Source organism: Macrobrachium rosenbergii, chromosome 4 (assembly GCF_040412425.1).
Source record: "Macrobrachium rosenbergii isolate ZJJX-2024 chromosome 4, ASM4041242v1, whole genome shotgun sequence".
In the NCBI taxonomy this organism is placed as follows: Eukaryota; Metazoa; Arthropoda; class Malacostraca; order Decapoda; family Palaemonidae; genus Macrobrachium; species Macrobrachium rosenbergii.
The window spans coordinates 69,909,618-69,928,311 of record NC_089744.1 but is presented as its reverse complement, the minus strand read 5'-3'; the positions used below and the strand labels follow the sequence as shown (position 1 = coordinate 69,928,311).

Sequence of the window (18,694 nt, the reverse complement as noted above, 5' to 3'; positions counted from 1 at the left end):
GATTAGATAAATCTGCTGGGCTAACCCTAGGAGTAAGGTTGGGAGCCTAAACAAAATATAACAGGAAATATAAGCTGGACTGATGGTTCTGTGTAATCAGTGATTCGCTAAAAAAAATTATGTCAAAGGCTGTAATCTCACTTTGGATTAAGATGGCCCTATGTCAGCACGGGCGTGCATTTTGCAGCCCGTAAAGGCTGTAAGCTAAATACTGTTACGATGGCCCTATGTCAGCACGGGCTTGCATTTTGCAGCCCGTAAAGGCTGTAAGCTAAATACTGTTACGAAGATTCCGTCAGTGGTTGGTGCACAATCATGACGGTTGAGGTTGGGAGGGTCGAGTTTTTTCTGTTCAGGCGTGCAAAGGGCTGTACGGCACGAGACAAGAAACAAGATCGAAACGAGGATTGAGGCGCTCAGGCGGTGCCGATGCATAGGCAGCACATGTGACTTTAATGGTTACATACGTGGGGTCAGTCTCAAAAGAAAGAAACTGTGTGAAAGTACGGAAGTGATTGGTAAAATCAGCATGTCTAAGTTTAAAAGAAAATATAAAGGTAAGTACAACATTAAAAGGCTTGAAGAATAGTGGCAGTTAGCTGTGTATGAGTAGGATAATAAGTACTTACTCCTGCGTACACAAGAAGCCATGGGCCATTTTTTTTTTAGGTCAAACAACTTTTTTTTTCCCTTATTTCTCTTATGAATTTCCGTGCATAACAAGGATAAAAAGCTGCTTTATAACTTGAGAAATACAGCATAAATCTCACGTTAGGGGTGAAACAGATGCGACTTCAGATTGCAAAGGTCACAGATAGCCTACTGTTACATTGAGCAATTATTACCACATGGTGCTGCACTGTTAAGTGTTTTAACGTTCATATTTTTCTTTTTAGAGTTATAAAGTTTTTTTGGTCAGAGTTTTTGAATGAAATTGTAAGCAGCTAAGCAAGAAATTGGATGTCACATCTTATGAATTTTAGAAATGCCTCATATATCCTGAACGTGGCGCACTATGATCTTGATTGACTCAATGACTCATGACGCCAACTTGCATGCAAGCGTAGATGTGGAACTACGTGATCAAATTAGACAACAAAATTTGTACGTCAGTATGAAACTCAGTGGCAAATATTTTTCATCTAACTGACTTTCTTTGGGGTCATCAGAGACAAGATCGTTATCCTTGAGGGACGAAAAAATGTGATAATAAATGATGCTTGGGAACCATTAAGTTTTGCCATCAGTTTGGAAGATTTAGAATTTGGTACGGTTAACTGATTTGACTGATATTATTCTATGTTTATTATAATAACTGCTCTATATTATTTGATATCTGATTGATCACAAAATGGAGTTTATATATAAAGAAGATTGATTTTGTAATCAACGGTTTGCCCGGAGGCATATTTCCCAAGTCTGGAAGAGTATAAGGACCAATCAAAGCGCGCGGAGCTGATCATGACGTCATCACAAGCCACGCCTTTCAGCTCCTCAGTCCCATATCCATTACCGCCAGTCACGGTGCCGAAGAAAAACTTCACAAATTCACGGTTTATGGCTTGTATGACTTATACATTTTAGTGATATATATCTAAACATAATGAAACACTAATTTAACAACAATATATTCTTCAAATGAGACACACCGTGAAATATATTATCCGTTATTGGCTTCTCCGTCTTGGTAATAATGGTCAGTGCTTGTAAATTCCTGCTCCCAAAGTCGATATTTACTGCATAAATAATATTTTCATCGCGAGTTTCTGAATTATATACTTGAAAAGGCATGTTTAATTCCATTTATAAAGAGTTGCAATAACTCATGGATGAATAAAACAATATAATACAAGACAAGATGGTAAAAATGATGGTGTAAAAATGATGGTATATGACCTGTAATAGCACGACAGACTACAGACAGGAGGCCAAGAACTTCGCGGCGCTTCGACTCCCATCAAGATGAATTTACAGTAATCTTGGACTTTGAAAGTGACGGCTTTAAAAATGTTGACATTAAATATGAACAAGACTGTGTAAAACTTAGAACCAATGTCAAGTGCAGAGAAGAATTCAAGCAGTGGAAAGAAACTTTTTGTGAAAAAATAAGCAGTTTTAATTCTTATAAATTGTACCCACTTGGCGGCGAAAGAAAATGTTGCAAATGCTAAGTCGCATGGCAGTGGTCACTGAGCTAGAGGGCAACTGAAGTAAGTTGCTGCTAAAATGTTGACAGGATGTAGTGTTATATGCTGGACTGTGCAATATACTTTCTGTCTCATCCCTAAAGTACTTCTTGTAAGTTAAAAATATATAAAAGAACAAACTCTGAACATTTACCGATATATTATTTCAATGCAGTATGTTTTATTTGGCTTTTTCATTATTGTATAAATTTAAGTCTCAGCTCAGTATTAAGTCCATTTTAGACCCCAAGGATATATATATATATATATATATATATATATATATATATATATATATATATATATATATATATATTATTTTTTTTTTTTTTATATGGAGATAAATGAGAACTCAGTCCTGGAACATGAGTTTATTCCAACGTTTCGACCGCTGAGGTCTCCAGGGAACTGGACAAAGTGCAGGTTATAGCAAGTATATTTACAAAATCATATTCCTCAGGGCTGCAAGTGTCGGGTAAGGTAAGGAGATTAAAACATTAGCGCAGCCCTCGGGAATATGATTTTGTATATAGCCTATACTTGCTACTGAAGAAGACCTCTGCGGTCGAAACGTTAGAATAAACTCATGTTCCAGTACTGAGTTCTCATTTATCTCATTGTAACCACACCTGTCAAAAATGAACTCTCATCATATATATATATATATATATATATATATATATATATATATATATATATATATATATATATATATATATGTGTGTGTGTGTGTGTGTGTGTGTGTGTGTGTGTGTGTGTATAGGGATTTTGCTAGTCTTAACGTTTACCACTAGCTCACTCGAGGATGGAACGTTTTCAGGCGTTACTGCCTGTTGTTTCAGGCTTTAAAAAGGTATTATGTACAGTACTAAAATAATAACTGCCTTACGCTTAAATGAAATGTGGAGGATACAGTGTTGACGACAAATTTATGCACTTAATTTAAGGCGTACATTTGGCTATTGAGTGTGAGCTTGTATGAAAATAGTGGTATACTCATATACTACCGTTATCCCTGGCTTTAATTAATACATGTTGAATATTTGTATAAAATTTTCTGCCGAAAGAGAGTTTGGAAAAAAGTGTCATCCATATTTATTTTAAAGCATATTGCAGTTCTAATAAATTTATGCATCAATTCTGCTCTAGTTCAGCTCAGTAAAAAGTCTACTGTAACTCCATAAATAGGTATTCTGTACTCCTACAATTGCTAAAAATATTAAATACTAATGAGATACTCATTTTAATTCTTTGTACACAATGAATGACAAGTACGAGCGGTTTGCTAAAAATATTAAATATAGATTAAATAATCAGTGTTTTCTTTGTACACAATGAATTTTAAGTAAAAATCACGTAAGGGCTTGCTAAAAATATTCAGTACTAAATTATATTATAACTTTTTAGTTATTTGTACACAATGTATGAAAAGTAAAAATCAGAAGCAGAAAATATTCAATAGAAAGCTTTTTATATATTTGTGCACAATGAATGACAAGCACCAATCAGGTAAGGACATATAGAAGGTTATCAAAACGGAATCCACTTCAAAAAGGCAATTTGTTACTACAGCTTATCAAGTACACCTTGAAAAACAACCTTGTTCAGATTAGCTACTGACAGGATGAGTTTGTCAAGTAACTATATTTGGTTACAGTAGGCTAACTTAGATCATCAATACAATAATACCGTAGGTTTCCTTAAAGGCACATTAGCTCTTGAAATAATTTAATGAATGAAGCTGATACTGTGTCCCTGTAAATAGTGGGGACTATATCAGTCTGATTCCTGTTCATGACCTAGTAATGACCAGTATGTTGCTTTTATACAATGCACAGTAATGTGCATTACTACGAAATAGCATATGTCTATAGAAATCCGTAGCGTAAGCCCACTCCCTATCCCTATTTTCCCCTACAACAGGTCAGATACCATCATTTTTACCGTCTTTTATATTGTTTGATTCATCCCATGAGTTATCGCAACTCTTTATAAATGGAATTGAACATGCATATTCAAGTATATAATTTAGAAACTCGCGATGGAAATATTATTTATGCAGTAAATATCGACTTCGCGAGCAGGAGTTAACAGGCACTGACCATTATTACCAAAAAGGAGAAGCCAATAATGCAACATTTGAAGAATATATTGTTGTTAAATTAGTGTTGCATTATGTTTAGATGCATCTCACTAAAATGTACTGTATAAGTGATACAAGCCATAAACTGTGAATTTGTGAAGTTTTTCTTCGGCATCGTGACTGGCGGTAATGGATATGGGACCGAGGAGCTAAAAGGCGTGGCTTGTGACGTCATGATCAGCTCCGCGCTCTTTGATTGGTCCTAATTTTCCCTGTCCCTATACTCTTCCAGACTTGGGAAATATGCACCCGGGGCAGACTTCATGATATCGGACATTAAATAAACTTGGTTTTAATTCCATTAGAACCAAGTATCTGGAAGGAACATTCTTGTCAGTTTTCTGTTAGGTGTGCCAACAGATGTTACAGGTAAAGTAGCTAGATTGTGGTTTATTATGAAATGTAACACAAAACCTATGGTAACTTTTAAAGAAATGCACCTACTTGAAATTTTACGAAGAAAGGCTAAATAAATAAAGGGTTTTTTATAACTTTTTATGCAGGATTGTAATCCACTAAAACGAAGTCAATGTCTTTTTAAATTAAATAGCAATCGTTAACCACCCATGTCTGTCAAAATGACGGGCAAATTATATGTAAAACATACATTGAGCTGTGCATTTATAATTAACTTTTAAACAAACTAAAGCACAAGGAAGCTTCAGTTTTCTTCTCACTGCTGATAAAACCATTTCATAACCAAAGAACCTAATCACATCTCCCATTGAGCAATGAACGTAAACGTAATCCTTTGGCCTAACCTCAAAGGGATCGAATTCGTTAAAAAATCCTGTATGATGATAAATCCCACCGCTGTATGAAGGAAAGTCGCTGTTGACTTGGAAAGAAACTGACACAGGTACTCTGTTGATAATCGCTTTTATCATAGCAGCTTCGTTGTAGTTCTATACAGGATAAATATAGTCTATTAATCCTGGTCCTATAGACCTTGTCTGTAGTAACCCTTGACGTACCTGCGATCGTTAACGTACGCGCGTGTGGCTGTTTGCTTGCAGTGCAAGGACTGGGAGCATCCTTAATAAAAAGGAAAGTTCGTATTGTAAATGAACTACACATTACTTAACATAGGTAATGCTATGCTGGTGAAGACCGCACGTATTGTGTAAATATTATGTAATTATGACCTTTAATACTTAATAAATATATTTTTCTAATTAGATATATTTTTCTTTCCCTAGAATTGTAAGAAATGCTAGCTCGCTCTCTTCCCGGTGATTTATTGTCAATAATGTGAACATTCCAAAATAACTCTTCTCAGATATTGCATATGTTTACTTAACATTCACTGGTAACAACACCCAAGAACGCCATGTTGTCTTAGTTTGTGTGTCTGTGCTCTACGAACGGTAATGTATTTTTTTTTCTTTTCAAAACAAAAGACCGTTGTATTACGCTGACTTGCTGATTGTAATATCAATGTATTTAGTGTTTGAGTAGTAAGGACAGTAACACTGGGAATTAGTATAGAGATGATATTACTACAGCACACTTGACAATTTACATTTCTCTACTCCAGAGTCATTGTTGAATTATCCTCCAACATTGTTCATTATTCCCTTAAACAAAAGGTATCTAAATTTTTGGTGGCGTATTAAATTAAAAAATATGTCCTCCGTAGGGGGATCGTGCCGTCAGTGCATCTCACGCGGTGCACTGTAGTCATTACTTAGGTTTTTTACAGCGTTCCTTCGGCCTCTAGCTGCAACCCCCTTCATTCCTTTTACTGTACCTCCTCCGTTCATATTTTCTTTCTTTCATCTTGCTATCCATTCCCTCCTGACGGTTGCTTCATAGTGCAACTGCGAGTTACTCCTCCTGTTGCACCTTTCAAATCTTTTTACTCTCGGCTTCGCTTTCAGCGTTGAATGACCTCATAGGTCCCAGCGCTTGGCCTTTGGCCGAAATTCTACATTCCATTCCATTCAAAGGTATGTCCGAAAATGAACATTTTGCTAAAAAATAATGGGCTCTTCTAAATAGACAGTGGCCTAAAAGTTATGTTTACAACAAAGGCTACTAGGAGCATAAAGACTTACACTTCCAAGGTAAGGATTTTCAGATTCTGAGACGACGCGCTGTTCCGTGGCGTAGCGCCCTGCAACTAAGTACTCTAATCCCCCTAAACATCCTTGATCCAGAAACTATATCCTGCAGAAAATGAAACTGTATATCCTGTAATGGAAATACAAGAAAACGTATAACCTATACTCAAGGGGAATAATGATAAATGTGTTGTGGATTCTTTTTGTTTAAACTGTATACCCCCTCAAGTGAGATGTAAGTTCTCCTGCTTTACACACATACAAAATAAATTAATAAACAGATACAAATGCAAAATACAATGTATTAGCTCATTTTTCCAACTACAAGTTCGTTATTCAGTCCAACAAATATAACATTATGTTGAATTGGTGCATCTGGTTGCTCTTGTAAATAAAGGAACCTGTGAATAAAGATCTCAAATACAAGGAAAAAGTGAATTCCGTCGAATGATACTGACATCTGAGAATAATCTCTGGGAAAACGATAAAAGTTAAGTATATCTTAGAACTTGAGCTGGCTTTTTTTAGATTATTTTACGTGGCTAGTGACTATCGGATAACAAATTTTTATCGCCAGAAATAAATTTAGATTCAGGTTGCAATGATTTTATCACTGCTATAAACATATGAGGCCTTACGACTTTCGTGCGGCATTTGCTGATTTCATTAGATGTTCTCAAAAAGTTTGATGTGAGTCAAAAGTTAAAAAACATAAAGCTTCAGACTTTCAGCAAAGTTCCATCCACCTGAAGGGGAGGATGGGCTGTGATATCTGAAGATCTGCTAATCAGCTGGAGTTCAGCCTCATACCCCACCGACTACCATTCCCTGAAACTCTTTATTTTATGAGAATTTTGTTGTTTTCCACGCCAACAACCATACCACTTGTATGCACTAAAAACAACAGTGGACCAAGAACACTCCCTGTGGAACTCCTGACACAATAGGTTTTTGGTTATATTTTTTTTGCTGCTGCTTACTTGTGTGTGTTTAATCCCAAAACATTCACTTTGTTTGGTGCCTTGATTCATTAAATCGAAAGCCCTGCGAATCTATTTGATCTGCACTCAAAACCCTTATCAAGGTTCCCATGCAAATGGCATTTCAAGTCTAAAAGAGCATCGCGGGTACCTAACTGCTTCCTGCTTGCATATTGACTATCGGATAACAATCCTTTAGATTCCACATACTTTATATAGTGGCTTAAAAATAAGTTTTTCAGCAACTTTGGAGAGCACAGGGAGAATAGAAATTGCCATGTAGGTACAAACTCTATTTTATGAAATTTTGTCGTGTCGCTTATATTTTTTTATTTGTGTGGGTTTTGTTTCACTTTGTTTGGGTTGATGTACAGCCCTCCACAGGGATAATTCCCTCTCTGGCGGGCCCTTGTACTTTTTCACAATAAGGTGCTAATTATATTTTATAATTGTCTTTCAGTGTTTTCTCGTCAGTATCGTAGCTCCAGCAGGATAGAGTCTTTTAGTTCTTTTTTTTTTAATTTGCTTTCTTCTTATTAAATTGCATAGAAGATTATTAGTCAAAGTCATGATCCGTATTATTTTTCACCTTTGGCACATATTCTTTATATACTGTGCACTTATTGCCATCATATGTTTTATGTTTACTGCTATGGTGATGGGTGTTATTTATGGTTGCACTCACTCTCAAAAGAACAATGCTGTGAGTTAGACTAGGGTCTAGAGTCTCTAGACCTTGGGTGAGACTGTTGGCTTCTATCGACTTTCGTAGAAAACGCGTAACCATAAATAGAAGTGATAGAATTAACACCAAAAGTGCATGCTCACTTCATTTCTAATCGTGAGAAACTCTGGCATGAGTTAATTAGTGTTCAACAAATGCAAAGAAACTGAACGAAGATGCCAGAAACCAATAGCCTTCCTACATCTGTATAACAGTGGTATTGTGATTTAGGTATCTGTAACATTTTGTCTCTTAAGTTTGGTTTATATGTTGCACAGCATTTTGGATAACTGAATGAACCATAAGACTTATATGGAAGCTTCTGTCTTTTTAAGAGCATAAATAAAACCCCACATATGACTGGTTAAGACTGGAAGTAGGTCTACAGGCCTATACGTTAATTAAGGCTAGTTGCCGAGGGGGAAATGGCAGTCAACATTTAGAGATGTGCATGCATCCTACGATAAAAATCGCATGAAGGAATCTAAAAACGTCATTACAAAACAATTGTTTGTTGAAATACGTAAACAATAACGGAAGATATTTAAAATGGTATCGTAGATATTCCAATGGTGGGTGGGTAGATGGTCAAAATATCGTACATTGCAGTATGTCATTGTACGTCAGACAACACTCACGACCTTCGTCAGTTAATGTCCCTTGTGCTTTCGTACAGTTAAGGTTACATCGCTGCTCTTATTTGGTGCGGAAGAAGATTGCCGACAGCGAATGGTTGTTTATAAACTAAAGGAGTGCGTAGGCCAAGGTAATAGACCTTGGCGTAGGCTATCAAAGGAGTGAAATTTTCGAAACTTCAGCAGTCTTTCACGTGTCATTGGATTCATGCAAAACCAAGTATTCCCTTCGAAAGAAACAGCTACTTGACGTCACTGAATGCCTGAGATGCATCAAGAAGCAGATTAAAACTTAGGACCCACAAAGAATTACCTAAGCAGGTATAAGTCAGAATAACCAGTTAATGGTTTTTTGCCACTTGTATTGTTTAGTGATACCATATTTGGTCTCGTGATTGTTGCGCAGTTAACATGCAATATTATTTTCTTTGCTGAGATTTATTAAAGATTCAATGGTCCTTAATAAGTTATAGATTTAAAAAATGATCCACACTGACTTCTAGTATGTTTCAAGAGGTGTTAAGTTATTTTAGCCTGTTAGTAATGTGAGAGGAAGTGATGATAATGGCGATGAAATAGTAATGGTCAAATAGTGATAGGCCTAAAGATATGTGCAAAGGGGGCAGATGCCTGATTTTTTATGAATATTCCCTAGCTATCAGTCAAACTCTTCTCAAATCTCTCTCTCTCTGAGGTCTCTCTCTCTCTTAATTCTCTTCATAATTCCAAATGTATTAAGAAAAGTTTATTTCTATTCATTCAAATCATACTGTATTTGTTTATTCTCTCAATTAATTGTCAGTTACATAATTCCAAATGTATTAAGTGAAAAGTTTATTTCTATGTCATTCATATAATGTATATGTATATATATATATATATATATATATATATATATATATATATATATATATATATATGTATATATATATGTATATATATTTATTCTGTGTATGTAAATAGATATATTAATTTCTTGACAACACGAATCCAATATCACATTGGTCAAAAGATGGTAATTTTGGTGTTTTTTTCTTGTTGGGGTGTTCAGCGAAACGCGTGGATTTGGGATAAAAAGAAATGTTTTGACAAGCCTTCTAAAAGATAGTACAAAAGAAATCGGCAAAATAGTGAGATTCAGAGAAGCTAAGACTATATGCTCTGCATATCCTGATAAACACTCGTACTTAGTGATTGCTTACACCAGAGAAAGCAAGATTAGCGATGTTTACATAATAAGCAGGAATGAATTGCCTTTTGATGTGTGGCCCTGCAGAGCGTCTTTCTGACAGTGGGGACGAGAATAAACTAGTAAAAAATGAGCCGAAGTTTCTTCGGCGCAGTCGAGTTTTTATGTACCGCCGCCACAGCGTGTAGTCAAGGCCACCGAAAATAGATCTATCTTTCGGTGGTCTCGGTATATAATGCTGTATGAGCCGCTGCCCATGAAACTTTAACCACGGGCCGGTGGGGGTCTATTCTATATCGTTGCCAGAAACACAATTATGGCAAACTTTAACCTTAAATAAAATATAAACTACCGAGGCTAGAGGGCTGCAATTTGATATGTTTGATGATTGGAGGGTAGATGATCAACTTGCAGCCCTCTAGCCTCAGTAGTTTGTAAGATCTGAGGGCGGACAGAAAAAGTCCGGACACAAAAAAGTGCGGACGGACAGACAAAGCCGACATAATAGTTTTCATTTACAGAAGACTAAAAGTGTTACCAGTTATTAGTAAATTAGTAGTAATAAGACTTCCAGAAAAACACAACGGGAAAGAGAAGAAGTAAAGAATGGAAGATAAAAAATAGTTTAAGTACAAGTACCCATGAGGTTGAACCTTTTATTTAAGAGGTGACCGTTCGGTGAGTGAATCCAAAGGAAAGGAAAATTAAAATATGTACCCCAGGAAGTAATTACATAATGGGATGAAGGAAAGGTTAAGGAAAGCCGCGCCGGGAATGAGGCTGACAATACAAAACAGAAGGAGATAGAAACGATGCAAAGTAGGATATTAAGAAGAATTTTCCAACCCACCCAAAAGCACACTACCGAGGAACACATGACATACTATAACATGGCATACTAATATCAGAGGATACAACAATGATTAAGGAAAACCAAATAAAAAAAAGAATATAGAGGATTATGGATGGACAAGAACAGGCAAAATCTGTCAAAATTATAGTATGTAGAATGTGAACTAGGAGGCATAAGAAACCCCGAATTAAAAGTGAAATCAAACTAAGAATATATGAGGATATCAGGATAATACAAGAAAAGAGAATTGAAATAAGACAGGAAAAGCCCCTGAAATTTTTGCAGATGTACCTACGCATACCGATCTGACAAACCATGAGAGAAAGACCAGAGAAGATGGAAAACCTTTTAAACAGAGAGCATATCGCTTATAACCTTTTCACAGAGATGTTTTGAAGAAAGAAGTTGAGTATTTATCGCAGCATGGATTAGCAGAACCCAGTTCAAGTCATTATAGTTCTCCTTGTGTGTTAGTGAAGAAACCAGATGGCTCATGTAGGATGTGTACTGATTATAGGAAACTGAATTCCATCAGTGTGGCTGACAATTATCCCTTGCCTCTTATAGATCAATTACTTGATAATATTGGGCAAACCAAGTTTGTTTCCAAGATAGACTTGTTGAAAGGATATTATCAAATTCCCTTAGATGAAAGTGCTAAATTGCTGTCAGCTTTCATTAGTCCTTTTGGACTGTATCAATACACTGTTTTGCCGTTTGGTCTGATGAATGCACCTGCAACATTCCGAGTGATGGATCAACTGATAGGATCAATAGAAGGAGTGGGTGTATACCTTGATGACATTGTGATTCATTCTAATACGTGGGAAGAACATATGAATATTTTAAGGAAAGTGTTCAAGAAACTACCTTTCCAAAAAAGTGAGTTTGGAAAGGCAACTGTTCAGTATCTGGGATTGAAGTTGGAAAAGGCCTTCTCGCTAATGTAGAAAGTATCTTTAAGGCTACCCACTCTACTACTAGGAAACAGTTACAAAGATCTTTGGGCATGGCTGGATTTTATCGCTGATTCTATCTAAATTTCTCAGACGTAGTAGCTCCCTTAACTGACTTAACCAGCCCGAAAACAAAGTTTGTTTGGACTCCAGAATGCCAAGAATCATTTGAGAAGGTTAAAGCCATTGTAAAGGCGACAGACGTCTTCTTTTCCCATTAATCACGATCATGGATCGCATCTATCAACGCAGCAAGAATCTCATGTATTTATTTGTATGTAGAATTTCCTGGCCTTTTCGCCAGTATACATTTTATCACTGTATGTACATTGTCTCTTATTATTGCTATTTGATTGACTGTTAACACAAATTGCTCTCACTCAGCATACGGGTCACAGCAATCGAAGGTCGGGCACTTCGTTTCCATCCGCACGCTGCTATGTATACCTTTGCCCAGGTAAATAAATTAGTCAGTACCCAGGTCTGTCTCTTTGACCTCACAACTGGTGACCTGAGGAGCGACGGTAAACACAGCGGTTTTGGCTTCCCCATTAAGGGACTCACTATGGCTGCTTTACCTTCCGAGAGCCTTTAATGGAACCATATGGCGACAAAGTCTAGGCCTCTGAAAGCTCCTTCCTCGAAGAACACCCTTGCCACTAACGAACTAATTACGGCGAACCTCCTTCAGGTACGTTCTGGCGTCCTCGAACGGTTTGGCCCTGCCATTTGCGATTCACGTCGACCGTAAGAAGTCATTAACGGAATCACACGGCGTATAGTTTTGACTTCTGACGAGTCCCAAACACCATTAACGGACTAAATACGGCGCTTATTTCGCGTTTTGGTTTGAGGAAAAATGTCAGACACTAAGGTAGAAAGTCGTTCCGAGGACACACAGATCCTCTGCATCCCCCTCTCGCCTTCGATGGCAGCAATAAGCCAGGCGATAAAACGCCCACCATTCTCTCGGCAAAATACGACATCCTGGTTCCTGCGGGCAGACGTCCACTTCCGGGTAGCAAAAGTCACAGACGAGGAACCAAAGTGGACGTCACCATGACAACGCTGCCGGAGGAGGTCTTCAACAAAATCACCTCATGGTTGGACTCGCAGCCGGGCAAAGTCAAGTGCAGAGACCTATGAGAAAACTCATCGACACACTCCATACCCATCCCAGAGAGAGCCCAACGCGCCCTCGACCTGATGACCCAGCCCCTGGGGGATGCATCACCCAGTGATGCCTGGGACGAACTACGAGGTCTCCTGATGCTGCCGGGTGTCGACTCAGACGGACAGAGGAGAGATCAGCTTGTCATGGGAAATATTCCTGCGCTGCCTTCCAGAGGAAGTGAGGGCACAAATCACGGAAGCAGATGCCCTCTCAACGGACGAATTGGTGAACATCGCACACAAACTCCACGAGGCCACCAAGGCCTCCAAACACGCTGCAACACCTGCAGCCTGGTAGCAGAAGAATCTAAAGTGGGGGACACGAACGTAGTATACAAGAAGAAGGTGCCACCGCAGCAGCAGAAGACGAGGACAAATCCAGCCTGGTGTTACTTCCATCGGAGGTTTGGAAGTAACGCCAGAAATTGCAGATCGCCCTGTTCTTTCACAAATAACGAGAAAGGTGGCCACCCATAACAGCAGTAGCCGTAAACCTTAAGGAACCCCAGCCAGTAGGTTTCTTCATCCACGACGCCATATCAAGACGACGGATGCTGGTAGACACCAGGGCTATGCAGTCGGTATTTCTGCCATCTAGGGAGGACTGAGACCAGACGTCCGGCGCCACAGCTGCACTAGTGGCCGCAAATGGAAGCCCATCTGCTGCTACAGAACTCGGACCCACAGAATATCCATCCTGGGCCATAAATATGAATGACCCTTCATCATCGCGGATGTCAAGTTTCCTTTACTGGGCGCTGATTTCCTCGCACATCACGGACTGCTAGTAGATGTTGGCTGAAAACGCCTGCTGGATACCAGAACCTACCGCTCCCGACCACTCTCCGCCGGACTGGGAATGCCTGCCGTATGCTTCATTTCATCTAACAAATACAACGCCTTCCTCCCTGAATTCCCAGATGTCTTCAAGCCAGAACTGCGTCGGGTGCCAGGTACCCAGGCCAAGCACAGCATCCATCACCACATCACCACCACAGGCCTGCCGACACATGCCAGGTTCTGCAGCCTGCCACAGAAGAAACTCCAAGATGCTAAACGAGTGTTCGCCGAGATGGAAAGGATGGATGTCTGCAGAAAGGCGTAGAGTCCATGGGCGTCTCCCCTTCACATGGCGAAGAAACCAGACGGTTCCTGGAGGCCCTGTGGTGACTATTGCCGGCTGAACCTAATGACAACATCGGACCACAATCCCCTGCCAAACATGCAGGACCTAACAGGCATCCTGCACGGGGCCAAGATATTCACAAAAATGGATTTGCTCAAGCCCTATTTTCAAGTACCAGTACACCCCGACAACGTCCCGAAGACAGCCATCATAATGCCATTTGGGACGTATACCTTCTCCTACTCAGGAACACTGGGGCCACATTCCAATGCCTGATGGACAGCATCTTGGGCGACCTACCTTTCTGCTATGTGGACGACATCCTGATCTTCTCCAGGTCCCCGGAGGAGCATCTGGGTCATGTCCGGGCTGTGGTGAAATGCCTCCAGGAGAACGGTTTGGTCGTCAGATTCGACAAGTGTACCTTCGGAATGAAGAAGGTAGACTTCCTGGGACACGAGGTCTCTCCGGCAGGTGTCTGTCCCATGGCCTCCAAAGTGAATGTTTAAGAGGTGCTAAAGAATGAGCAGGAGAAAAGTTACTGCTGGTTTATTGAGGACACAGGCGGTTTATATAGCGGCGGACTGACGTCGCACCGAGGAATACAGTGAGAACCAGGGTGACCTGAGGTCAATTACTCTTGACAATAAATACAATGAATAAATACACTCTGACTTGCAAAAATGGACAATGATCAAATTGACAACATTCTGACACGAGCAAAAGAAACATATGCAAAATAAGTTAGTAACAGGTATACATTTACATAGATAAGTTTGAATGATTGAGTATGGCTGATCCTCCGTGACCCGTTATCATAGGAGCGGCATAGAAAATGGGTCACCATCATGTAAAGTCACCACATCTACGTCAGCGGAGTGCTTCGAAGGTGTCATTAATTAAGTCTCCGCTGAGCAAGTTTTCTTTGGTGACTTCCCATGTTCTTTGCACTCAATTCGTCACGTCTAACGTGCCAGGTCACGCATTTTCTACCATTTCAACTTTATATGTATTTGTCCAACTGTCACAAATTATGTATCGTATGTTTCTTTATTCGCAGGCATCAAGACTGTATCCATATTGGAGTTCTGTATGTTTTTGTATTGTAAATTGTACTTGTTCGCCGTATATTATTGTTAATTGTTTTTGACTTCAGGTCACGCTCAATGTCATTGTCTTCCGCGGTTTGGCACCAGTCGGCCGCTATATAAACTGCCTGAATCTGTAATAAACCAGCAGTAACTTTTACCTGCTCGTTTCTTTTGCACCTCTTACAGTGGTGACCCCCCGGAGTATCCTGGAGCCATTAGCGGACCGACACGGCGACTCAGTCTTGGCTCCTGGAACTCTCCAACACTCTTAGCGGCCTAAACACGGCGCTGTAACCAGTGTTTGAGCGTGCTGACTCTCGTCGGCAAACCCACCAGCGTCACTAACGGACCCACACAGCACACGAAAGTGCGTTCTGACGCGAGTACCCCACTCCAGTAAGAGGGCAGAGAGCGAGCACGGACGCGGGCATCCCCTCCTTCGTGCAGTTAACCGTGGACCTCGCGGACTCGGAGGTCTACCTTCCTCCCATCGCACCTGCGCCTGTCCCCGCACCGAGGCCCTCCTGCACCCATGCCAGCGCCCCGAACACTCCATGGCCCGGCAGCACAGTTGCGGGCCGCTCTGACCGTAAAGTTGCCACCTTTTATACAGGGGAACCCAACAATGTGGCTGCGTAGGGTTGAGAGCCATTTCAGGGTGGCGCACCTGACGGACGAAATCCTGCAGGCCGACACGGTCCTCAACGCCCTCCCGGAGGAGGTATACAGAAAACTCGCCTCGCGGGTACCCGACACACACCCCCTCACATACAACATCGCGAAGAAGATCCTCCTCGAAACGTGCTCCCTACCTATCGCTGAGCGGGCCGCCCATGCTATCGACCTCGCCGTCAACCCACGGCATGACCTCAACGCAAGAGATGCATGGAGCATGGTCGAGGACCTTCTGTCACTACCAGATTTTGACGGCACCAAAAAGCGGCAGGAAATAAGCCTGTCGCGGGAGATCTACCTTCGCCAGCTCCTCCCGGAGGTCCGCACCCAGATTCCTCACCCCTACACCATGCCTCTCGACGACCTCATAGAAACGGCGCAGCACTTCACGGACTGCGTGAAGGCCACACAGCGGCTAAAAGCGCCCACACAGTTGGTCAGCTCTGTCCAGCCGGAAGAAGAAACGGAGCAGGGCATCAACGCCGTCGCCAGGAGGCGTCCACCGCCCCAAAACAAAGGGAGTTCCACGGGCCTCTGCCGCTACCACAAGTGGTTCGGCAAAGATGCCCGAAACTGCCTGCCGCCCTGCTCGTTCGCCCGTTCAAAAAATGGGGGTGGCGGCGGCCAGCAGGACAAACCGCCATGGCAACCGAAAAACCCAGGGGCCCAGAACCAGCAGGCTGCTACGTCCGCGACACCGTCTCCGGCAGGATGATGCTGGTCGACACAGGGGCCTTTAGATCGATCTTCCCGGCATCCAGGAGGACCGCAACCAGAAACCAGACCCGGCCGCCAACGGATCCCCCATCCTCTCCTACGGCACCAGGCCCCTGTCGATCTCCATCCTTGGCCAGAGTTACTCCTGGGACTTCATCGTGCGGACGTGGAACCCCGCTCCTGGGGGACGGACTTCGGCCTGCTAGGTCGACGTGGGGCGTAAGCGCCTCCTCAATACTGACTCCTGCCAGTCTCTCCCATTAACAGCGGGACCCAAGGCACCCACCATCAGCTCCGTCGCCCCCCACCAGTACACACACCTGCTGATGGAGTTCCCTGAAGAGTTCAAGCCCGAACTTCGACAAGTCCCCAGGGCCCCAGCCAAACATGGCATATACCACCACATAACAACTAAAGGTCCCCCGACACGCGAAGTTCCGAAGACTTACGCCACAGCGCCTTCAGGAGGCGAAGAAGGCATTTGCAGAGATGGAGCGGATGGGAATCTGCAGAAAGGCCTCCAGCCTGTGGGCCTCCCCCCTCCACATGGCGCAGAAACCAGGACGGCTCCTGGAGACCTTGCGGCGACTACAGACGTCTCAACATTGCAACGGAACCCGACCACTACCCCTTGCCCAACATGCAAGACCTCACGGCCTCCTTTCACGGAGCCAAGGTATTCACTAAATTGGGCCTTCTTAAATCATACTTTCAGGTACCTGTCGCACCAGAGGATATACCAAAGACCGTCATCATCACGCCATTCATTTCATATAGAAAGGAATCGCATTAATCCTACTCCGTTTTCATTTTGGCATCTATACGTGTTTCAGTGTTGTGCATCTTTTGGCTTCCTTGACATACAAATACTTAATTATTTTTTTTTACTTTCCCTCTGTTCTTTCATGTTTACCAAGAATCATATGGATTTGGGTCTGCAGTGCTAATGGTTCCCTTTAGATGCAGATATATTTGGTAGTATTGTTATTGTGCAAGCTAAGACTGGAGACTTTGGAAACCAAGTGTTTTAAGATGGTTTTGCAGAAAAGATTTCTCCCCTAGTCCAATCTCTTGGGCTTACATTTCTGTCCTAGTCGTTTACAGCTTTGTTTTGTGTAGTTCTTATAATATAATAAAAATATTCTTTGGACCTAGTGTGATGCATAAGTCAAGATAATATGTTTAGGGGTGGAGTAGGTCCAGTTGTGGAATGCTCTTCAAACCCACAAACCTGCACACACTCACACACACCTAGTTTAGAAATGTTTGGCCACTGGACACTAAGATAAAAAGTGATAGTAAAAGGTTAGATAGTACAAGTTCATTTGACAAGAACAACTACATAAATCTAAGTACATACATTAGCCCCTCAGCTCATCAAACATTTGCTTATTAACTTAATTTTGATGGGTTTTACTAGGCCTAGCCTTTGTAGCCATCATGCAGTATGCTGGTAAATCTCTGCAGTTAAATGGTAAATGCCAAGTAAAGTTTTGTTTAAGCTAAAAATTTATGACTGTTAGCTGTGGCATATCCTGAATGTTCAAGTTTAGGTTATACCACAAGTTGTTGCTAGGTTTCAGATTTTAATATGTATCAGGAGGCCAGATAACCCTTTGGGCTAATGAGCTTCAAATTCAGATAGTTGTTTTTGTTGCCCCTAACCCCCAAAAAAGGGCCAGGAGTCTGGGGGTTATATTTTCATAGAGACACTTCAGAAGTAAAACATTATTTTAGGGTGTGTAGAGAGTTGCCCAAGTTGTGAAAATAGTGTGGATGCTCTTCACTTTCTGCAGATAAAAGAAATGTCCGTAAATTAAAAAATATTTGTAAAATTTGGAGACTAATACAGGCTAATTTTGGTTGTTATATTTAAACTCATGATATAAAAGCAGCAGCCTGTCCAGTCAAGGCAATTCACACCTTAAATGCACCACTATTTGTTACTCATACATCTAAATTTACCACTACATGCACACTTGATATTGCTTTGCCTCACTTTACCCAAGGAGTTAACAGGAGTGCTCTGTTGGTTTGTTCCATTTCAGATTCTGAACTGCTCATGTGCTTGTCTGAGAACCATCCTGAATCATTCTTGTTACCCCTTTATTTATCTTCCTACTGGTGATTCACTTTCTTTTACCTTTCCCACAACCAAGAAATGTTTCATTGTTAAAAACATA

At 41.0% G+C, this 18,694-nt stretch overlaps 1 long non-coding RNA gene across 1 annotated transcript in view; it reads left to right on the top strand.

Annotated features, from left to right (window-relative positions):
- The first annotated feature begins 430 nt into the window (after positions 1 to 430).
- Positions 431 to 18,694, top strand: part of LOC136835629 (uncharacterized) — a 22,640-nt gene continuing 4,376 nt past the window's right edge. Inside the window, exon 1 of the long non-coding RNA XR_010852215.1 lies at positions 431 to 557. This is a non-coding gene — a long non-coding RNA (uncharacterized lncRNA). The remainder of the gene's footprint in view (positions 558 to 18,694) is intronic.